Raw genomic sequence first — 9457 nt, forward strand, 5'->3', positions numbered from 1 at the left:
CAAAATGCGCAGAGCTGCTGGCAGTCGTTGGTTTAACAGTCGCAGTCCAAGTTCAAGCAGAAACTGATTGCCGACAAAATGCGCAGTTCTTCCGGCAGTCATTGGTTTGAAAATTTTCATTTTGATTTCATTCTGATTTTGGTCAGCGGCGCAAGTCGATGAATAAGCAATATCTTTGCTTTTGCAAGTTGTCGGCAGTCACAGTCGAAAAATGAGAAATTTCCAGATTCTGCAAGCGGGCAGCAACGACAGTCAATTGGTATTTTGTGTTTGCTTATGATTTCTTCAGAGCTCGCAAATTACTGTTGACACTTGCGAAGTGTTCGAAAAATACAGTTGAATTTTGGCAATTCTTTTTGTTGAAAGCGTTGCTCAGTTTCTCCATACAAAAAAATTGTCGAACAAGAAATTGCCAAAAATCAACCTACATAGCTACTTCAAACTTGCATTTCATTGTACTAAAATTTCTTATGCCACAATATTCCATACCCTAAAAAAGATTTAAAATATTTATGAACATTTCGCTAATTTTTGCTCAAATTTCTTTATTCCATGTACGCATACATATATACATACATATGTTCATATACACATATTTAAATTTAACTATTTTCACAAACTAAACTCTTTTTAATACATATATGCGTCATATTTAGAACAAGTGGTTAATTTTGCCTTAATGTATCTACATATTTATGTACATATGTACATATGTTTGTGAAAATCAGGCAAAACTGCATTGCACACTGCGTTATTTCGATAACAAAGTATGCGTTAAGAAGAATCTCGGTTAAAAAACCTTAGCTTACATTCTACATACATACATATGTACACAGATATATTTATTTATGTTTGTGCACACAGGTCATTTGGTAAGACAATAACACATGTGCATACATACATGTATATGTATTATTTTCTGGATTTTTAATGATGTGGTTAGGATCTATTGTTTTATGTTTAAAACGAGTTTTTTTAGTTTAGGAGAAACGTTCATGATGCATATAAATATCCGTCTAGGAAACCTTGAGACTCCCTAGCAAGTGTTTATCTATGCATAATTTCTGCATTGTTAACGATGTGGTCAGTTAGGCAAAAAACGTCAATTAATGCATAGAAATATCCGCATAGGCACCTTAAAAACCCTGAGTATCTTTACTACAATCCTAACTACGCAATGAACAAAAGAACAAAAAATTCGTTTGGTTTGTATTCAGCTGCAATTGAAACCCATCGTGTATTGTTAGCAGCGTTGCCAGGTTGACGTTTTTAACGTCATTTGGACGTTTTTTGTATCCTGTTGACGTTTTGAGGTTTTTTGTGTAAAAACTGACGTTTTTTACCTTCCCAGTAATTTTTCTCTGTTACTAAATCTAGTAAGTAGAACTGATCTTGAATTATTTTCATAATAAATCTTATATTAACGATATCAAACCAGTTAACAATGAATTTTAAATGTGCTCTGTAGAAATGACATTTTAATATACCTTGCGTACATATGTACCTTTGCATACAATAAAAGTTTAATAAGAACAATTCTGGGTGCATACATTTGAAAAAGACGTTTTTGGGTAGGAAATGACGTTTTTTCAGACCAAGAGGGACGTTTTCTCATGTCGAAGACCTGGCAACGCTGATTGTTAGTGCGCCCTAACAGTACAAAAGGAACAACAACTTTTCGTACCTGTTTTGGAAGTGGGTATCTCTACCCGTTCATAGTAGGTTGAAAACTTAAAAAATCAAAAGTTTGAAATTTGTTAAGTAGTGTTGTTTTTTATTAATATATTACTTATTATTTATTTCATATTGAAAAATTTAAATCAAAAATAAAAGAAAAATACAGTCTTCATTGAATTCATTGCTAATTATAACATAAAAAATAAGAAAATTACGACTAGATATTATTCATCTGGTGTATCTTCGAAGAGAGGTAAAGTTTCTATAGCTGTGTCAAGAAAGCTTGGGTTCAGTTTTACCAACAAAATATTTTCGAGTGTCTCCTGACTAAGCTGATTACGGTAATCAGTAAGAACCAGCCTTAGTGTTGAAAATGCTCGCTCAATTGTGACCTGTTAAAAACGAAATTTGTAAAGCCTTAGTGAATATGTACTCGTACATAGATATGTACATCAGGGTGGCCACTATTTCCTAAGCTATTTTTTTTCTCGCCCTCTCAATTTTAAGTTTCTGTATAGATAATTGTGCAATGGAAAAAGGGTCCTAATTTTCAAATTATCACAATCCAATCATGTTAAATTTTCCAAATAACATTGTCTGAGATTTGTGGACTCTGCATTTAATACTTTTGAGCAGCAGGAAAAAAACAACTTGGGAAATAATGATGAAAACGTTATATTAACCTGAGTTGGCGGGACTGCAAACAAACATTACTTAATTCGTACAATTCTGGGTCAGTGTACTGCTTTCCCTTCCAAAATTTTAGCACATCGTCAATTCTTTGGAAAGGCAGTTGGAGATGCTCAATTCTTGCATACGCGTCGAACGTATTGTTGATTTCGGCTTGGGTTCCTTGTACTAAATATTGATACATCCCTGCAAAAATCGTTGGACCATGTAGTCTCTTTGTGGTAAATTGGAGTACTTACAAAAGTGTTCCTCTGTCATGCTGTAGCGGACCAAATCGTGTCTCTGCGCCAGCTTATTGTTTGTTACCCGATCACTGCTCGTGTTTTAACGAAATGTGATTAATGTGGAGCATTTGAAAGCACATTTGCATGTCTGGCTGTAGCTGAACGTATAGAGATGCTCGCTGTTAGTTCTTAGCTCCCAGCATGTTCGGGTTCGAATGCCGTCAGAGGCACCATGTAATTTTTAATTTTTGTCTTGGTTTTTATTAATTTCGAAAAAGCATTTGAGAAGTGAAGAACAAAAGCGTGTACAAACGAAAAAATATAACAACAATGCCCATTGTTAATATGTTGGAGTAGTTTTGTGCTACTCTGATGTAATGCAGGGATGGAGTATATGGTCCTGCCCTAGGACATCGCAATGTTAATTGGACCATATTTTTTATATGAGTTGTGGTTAATTTTGGAGTACTCTTTGGTCCTTAGGGAGTACTCTTTACACGCATGCATGGAGTAGTCGCGATTTTTGCAGGGGAGGACCAGATTGAGCACTGATATAGTTGCAGTAATATTATATACAACCAAGGCACAAAAAATAACGGTGATAGTTTGTATGAACCGCAAGAACAAATGTACCAATTGAATGGGAGAATGTAATTAATTTTTATGTTAAGTACCTTTAAATAGTAAATAACAAAATTTGGAGTAATTGGGGGTTTTCATTTGTTTTTGAGGAATTTGGTAATATTTTTGTGGCAGCACTGGCTCTTCACTATGCGCTCTCCCATCTAACCATATGCCAGGAATGGAAAAGCAGGTACAATTGTACCTTTTTCCGACTTTTTCGAACCAAAAGTACATTCGGTACAGTGAGCTCAATTTAGTTCAATAAATATACATATTTAAAACTACGGTGTTCGCGAAAAAAACTTAAGATTTTTTTTGTAAACAAGGACAAATGGCAACTCATATATCATTGTGAACATATCATTGTCAAGAAATCTTTGCAAAGAGTCCAAGTTCCATTATTAAATTTAAATTTAGGGCCCACTATCTAGGACCACTTCTAAAAGTATTTGAAAGCAATCCGATGCATATATAAATAAATAAATGGTATGTAATTCTTGGAAATGACGGGAAAACGTTGCTTCTCTTTAGCAGACTGCCAATAATAATAACCGATTGTTAATTTTACTATTTCTAACAATAGCGATTTTTCATGGGTCCCCCATTGTTTTTTTTTTTGGGTTTTAGGAGTTCTATAAGAAATAATTAATAATATAAAATTGTTTAATAAACATTTGGGTAATATTATGGAAAATCTCCAAAAGCAAAACAAAGTTTACCGATCGAAAAATATTAATTTTCAAAAATTCTACACCATTTCTACGAAAACATGTTTTTCCGCACATAAAATACTAGGAAAACTTTGAGTGTTTTGAGCGACTCTCAAATATTTTTTGATTTCCAAATAAAAACAATTTTTCGGTATAGTACAGGGTGGCGCCGAATTAGCTATATGGTTTAAATGGTTTATAACTTTTTTATTTATGCGATTATTAAAATTTTTTTAATACAGTATATTATTGGGGAATTTTTTGCAATTAGCTTTGAAAAATTATATCCTGTAAGTGATGTCCATTCTCTGCTTCGTACATACGTGCTCTTTTTAGCATATTTTCCATAACTTTTCGCAGAATTTCGGGTGTAATGGCCATGATTTCATTTCGAATGTTGGTTTGGAGTTGGAGAATGGTTCTTGGTTTGTTAACGTGCACTCTTTCTTTCAAATATCCCCAAAGAAAACTGTCAGGAACTTTTAAATCTGGTGAACGTGGAGGCCAGTTAAAATCGCTTGTGCGCGAAATAATGCGTTCGCCGAATATTTCCCTTAACAAAGTCATTGAGGCACGTGCAGTATGTGCTGTGGCTCCATCTTGTTGAAACCACAAGTTTGGATGGTTTTCCACAGCTGGTCTAATAAAATTTTCCAACATCGTCCGATATGCAGCACCGTTGACAGAGATTGAGACACCACTTTCATATTCAAAAAAATATGGGCCAATTATCCTTTCGGAGGATACACCGCACCAAACAGTACACTTAAGCGGGTGTAATTCTCGCTGATGCACTGCTCTTGGATTTTCCGTAGCCCAAATCCTGCAGTTTTGCTTGTTGACATACCCATTTAATAGGAAATGGGCTTCATCGCTCATTACCAAATTGTGAATAAAGTCTGGATTTTCCTCCGCTTTTTCACGGAAACGAATGGCATATTCAAGCCGTTGCTGGTAGTCTGTCGTCTTCAACTCTTGCACAAGTTGAAATTTATATGGGAACAAGTCTAATGTCATCAAAATTCTCTGCAGCGACCGCCGTGATAGTCCAAGTTGTGTCGAACGCCTCCTTGTTGATGTTGATGGACTACGCTGCACGCTCTCCCATACAATATTTTGAGCAGTGTGTACGATAGGTGTTCTTCCGGCACCAGGAAGGGTTCTTACAGACCCATGTTGACGAAAATTTCAAATCAAATGGTTTATTGCTGACGCTGTGGGTGCAATGCGCACATTAAAATGACGACGATATGCACGCTGTGTCAACACAATAGACCGTTGGTTTAAAAAATAAAATTCAATTATTTGTGCACGTTGTTCGATCGTGTAATGATTCATAGTTAATTCCCCAAGTCTTCTTCACAAATTTCTGAAAAAAATGAAAAAATAATAATTAAAAAAGTTATAAAGAATTCAAACCATATAGCCATATATGTATTACTCCTATATCCGAAAACACTACAGTACAGATATATCAATAAACACGTACGAAAGAAAAGGAACACATACGTTTATAAATAAACATGTACACGACACATTTACAAAACGGCACTCAAGTACACAATACATTGACAAAAACAGTACTAGACTGTCTCGCTTTGATTTCGGAATGCTTACACATTGAGATGTTAGCTTAGTACCAATATAGAAGTATTACATATATGCATATAGCTCATTCGGCGCCACTCAGTACAATCCTAGAGGGTGAGAGCATTAAACTTCCGACTTGACCCTTATTTGGACCACCCCAGCTACATACATACACATATCTTTATTGAATTTTGATGAATATTAATTCAACTGCATTGATATAAATATTCATCACTTTCTTGTTGATGCAAATAATTTATAAATTTATTTAATTGTTACCAATTGTCTGAAAATAGTAAAAAAACTTAACAAAATCGTGAGCTACTTTTAGGTACATTTAACATAAAGATACATTTCTATTATCAAACTAGGAACAATTTGAAAATTCGATTTTTCATCCCTGCCATATGCGTTCAAAATCGACTCTCAAAACGCATGTGCTTCCAGAGGTGCTCGGACGCACAGGGGTTTTTTATTTAAAGGAAATAAAAGAAAAATATAAGACCGTGGTTTAATAATAGTTAATTAAGTCATATATTTGGTCAAATTTTCTTTTTATACAATTGAGTATATTACCTTAATACTTGAATATCGCTGACGCTGGTAGCTCCGTGTGATCTTCCGTGTAGACTCAAACGAGAAGTGGCAGATTAAATTAAATCGCTTTAGTTGCGGACCGCCGGGCAAACACCGATATAGAAGGGGAAAATTAACGAAAGTTCGTTGTCCGGCGGGAAGGACTTGCTAACGGCCCAAGTTTTCGCGTTAATACGTATGTTTATAAATACATGCGCATGTATAGTTATATACACACGCATGCGTACACGCATACGTATTCGAGTGTATTAGAAAAATTACATTAAGGCGGAACACCAGCTTTTTGAAATATTTAGGCTTAAGGCCTTAACATCGACGCTTTGCTCGCCGCTCCACTATGTTTTTAGCCTCAGACTCAACTGTCATCGGTGATATTAGAACTGACAAGGCATAGAAGTGATTTCGACATTTCTCTCATTTGAACTGTGACTGAAATGACTATTCAAATTTTTAATTTTTAACCGACTTCCCAAAAAGGAGGAGGTTATCAGTTCGTCGGAATATTTTTATTTTTTTTTTATGTATGTTACCGCATATCTTTGGACCACGTCAACCGATTTCGATGATTCTTTTTGCATCGGAAAGGTAGTGTCTCAGAGGTGGTCCCATACTAATCTGGGTAAGATCCGATTAGTGGATCATGAGATATATATATATATTTTTTTTTTATATGAGAGTTGAAGTCGGTTTTTTTTTTGCTTACAATTACTTGTTTTAAATAAATTTGCGATTGTGAGCTGTGCGACTGATTTTAAACACATAATAAAATGAAAAGGAATTACGTTGTGTTTGCCAAGAGGCAAGACAACAAACTCGTGCGTTATGTGCAAATTGCTGCGATGTTTCATTAGGAGACCCTTCACGTATGCGCGAAAACCATTTTAGTGCCAGTGACTTTATTTTTTGCCAATCGCAGCCGAGTATTTCTACGCGGACGCATTTGTTCCCAGGTGCAGGATTTGTCATACCGAATATGAGGAGAAAATCTCCCACTCATATACATGGATAGATCAAATTTCAAATGGCAGTCTGATTAGAGCTGGAAAACTATCGATGACACTATCGATGACACTATCGATAGTATCGATGGTTTTTGACTATCGAAAACATCGATGGTTTTGTAAGCACTACCGACAGTTTTCGCTCATACATACATACAGATGCTGCTTGAAGCCAAAAATGGTTGTCTCGAAATTTTCGTTAGTATCGATACTATCGATGGTTGTGACTATCGACTATCGAAACTATCGATGGCCACGACCACGAATAAAAAAATAAATCCTCAAAAACATTCGGCTAGTAAAAGCAAAAAAATTACCAAAACAGTTTTATAAATGAGTGTGTGTTTCATTTAGTGTGTAATTTTGTGTAAGTATCCATTTCCACATTTACATTAAAACGAAAATGCAATTACTAAAATGACGCTGATTCTAATGAGATTTTAAATATTTTCATATTTACTAAAACTTTCATTTCAAAGGTGTTAAGTTTTATCAAATATGGTAAATGCATAACAAAGGGTTAATTTCTTTGTTTACATTTTTTGGCATTACAGTCAGCTATGAAAGAGCCCGACTGAGTTGTCACTTCTACCTTATTGAATATGCCTTGGTACTGACCTTCTATAACGCTTGACAGAGGAATTTACTATTAAATTGCAAATTAAGAATTAACATCAGTGATGACCGGCAAGTCCCAGTTGGGTTCTAACATCACAAAGTAGTTTTTGTGAAAATTGCAGATAGAGGGTATTGAATATAACCGTTCGATATATGCCATACAAATATGATTTTTTGTGTAAATGAAATTCGTCTGGCAATCGAAAAACAAACTTTCAAATAAAGACAGGAAATAAAATAAAAACGATCACAAACAAAAAAATTAACCGTTTATAATTTCACATGTACAAATACAAATGCTGAGAATCAAAACAAAGAGAAGAAGTAATAGATGAGACAAGTCAAGTGAAGTGTGGGGCATAGAGAAGCAGCGCATGTGAAGCAGTGGTGTAATTATACTCGGCATAGAGCGCATAATTTCTCAGAATCAGCTGTTCAGTGTAATCAGATAGTCTGTTCCAATACTCCAGCATTTAGTTAGGAAAACATAACTGAAGAATGCTTATTCATAGCTTAAATGAAACAAAGAAATTAACCCTTTGTTATGTTAGTTGTCATAATTTTCAATGAAATGGCGGCAACTAACTTTATAATTGACTTTGTTTCGAATATAAATATGCCCCAATATGTATGTACATACAAGAACCACTTCTCACTAAGTTTGTTTATGTTAGTTCGAATTTTTTTTTAATCGACCTTCGAACTTTGCAGTCAAATGCCGATTTTCAGCATTTTGTTTATATGGTTTTTTGGCTATAACTCGTCGACTAATTGATATTTTTTCAATCTGTTAAAGCCAAATTATTGCTAGAGACCTGTGCAACAATTTAAATTAAAAAAAAATTGATTTAGAAAATTTTTGTAGTGCTTATGAAGCAAAATGTTGGAAATTTTTTGAAGTGATACTTCTTAATCGAGTTCGGAGATGGTTGCGTTAAATATTTAACACCAAGCCATAAAATCTGTATCGTTCGTTCGATTTTCAAAAATGAGGTGTCACATGAAAGGCCTTGTCCTTCGGGTGTGCAACATAGATTTAGTTCCATGAAAGGAGTTGCCACATGTTAGATAAACTAATTCAAAATTTCTCTGCCGCAGAGGGTTGCGTTAAATATTTAACACCGAGTCATAAAATCTGTATCGTTCGTTCGATTTTCAAAAATGAGGTGTCACATGAAAGGCCTTGTCCTTCGGGTGTGCAACATAGATTTAGTTCCATGAAAGGAGTTGCCACATGTTAGAAAATCGAATTCAAAATTTCTCTGCTGCAGAGGGTTGCGTTAAATATTTAACACCAAGCCATAAAATCTGTATCGTTCCTTCGATTTTCAAAAATGAGGTGTCACTTGAAAGGCCTTGTCCTTCGGGTGTGCAACATAGATTTAGTTCCATGAAAGGAGTTGCCACATGTTAGAAAATCGAACTCAAATTTTCTCTGCCGCAGAGGGTTGCGTTAAATATTTAACACCAAGTCATAAAATCTGTATCGTTCGTTCGATTTTCAAACGTGAGGTGTCAAATGAAAGGGCTTGACCTGTAGATGTGCAATATAGTTTTAGTTGTTTAAAGGGTTGCCATATATACGAAAATCAAATTCAAATTATTTATTAACTTAAATGAATTATCCCAATATGGGTATTAAAAGAAATGGTTTTGAATAAACTGTATTTTTTAGCTACATGCAGTGTTGCCGTTTAGGTTACTTTTAACCAATTTTGGTTATTTT

Source organism: Rhagoletis pomonella, unplaced genomic scaffold (genome assembly GCF_013731165.1).
Source record: "Rhagoletis pomonella isolate Grant_MI unplaced genomic scaffold, Rhpom_1.0 Rhpom_scaffold_00002, whole genome shotgun sequence".
Lineage (NCBI taxonomy): Eukaryota > Metazoa > Arthropoda > Insecta > Diptera > Tephritidae > Rhagoletis > Rhagoletis pomonella.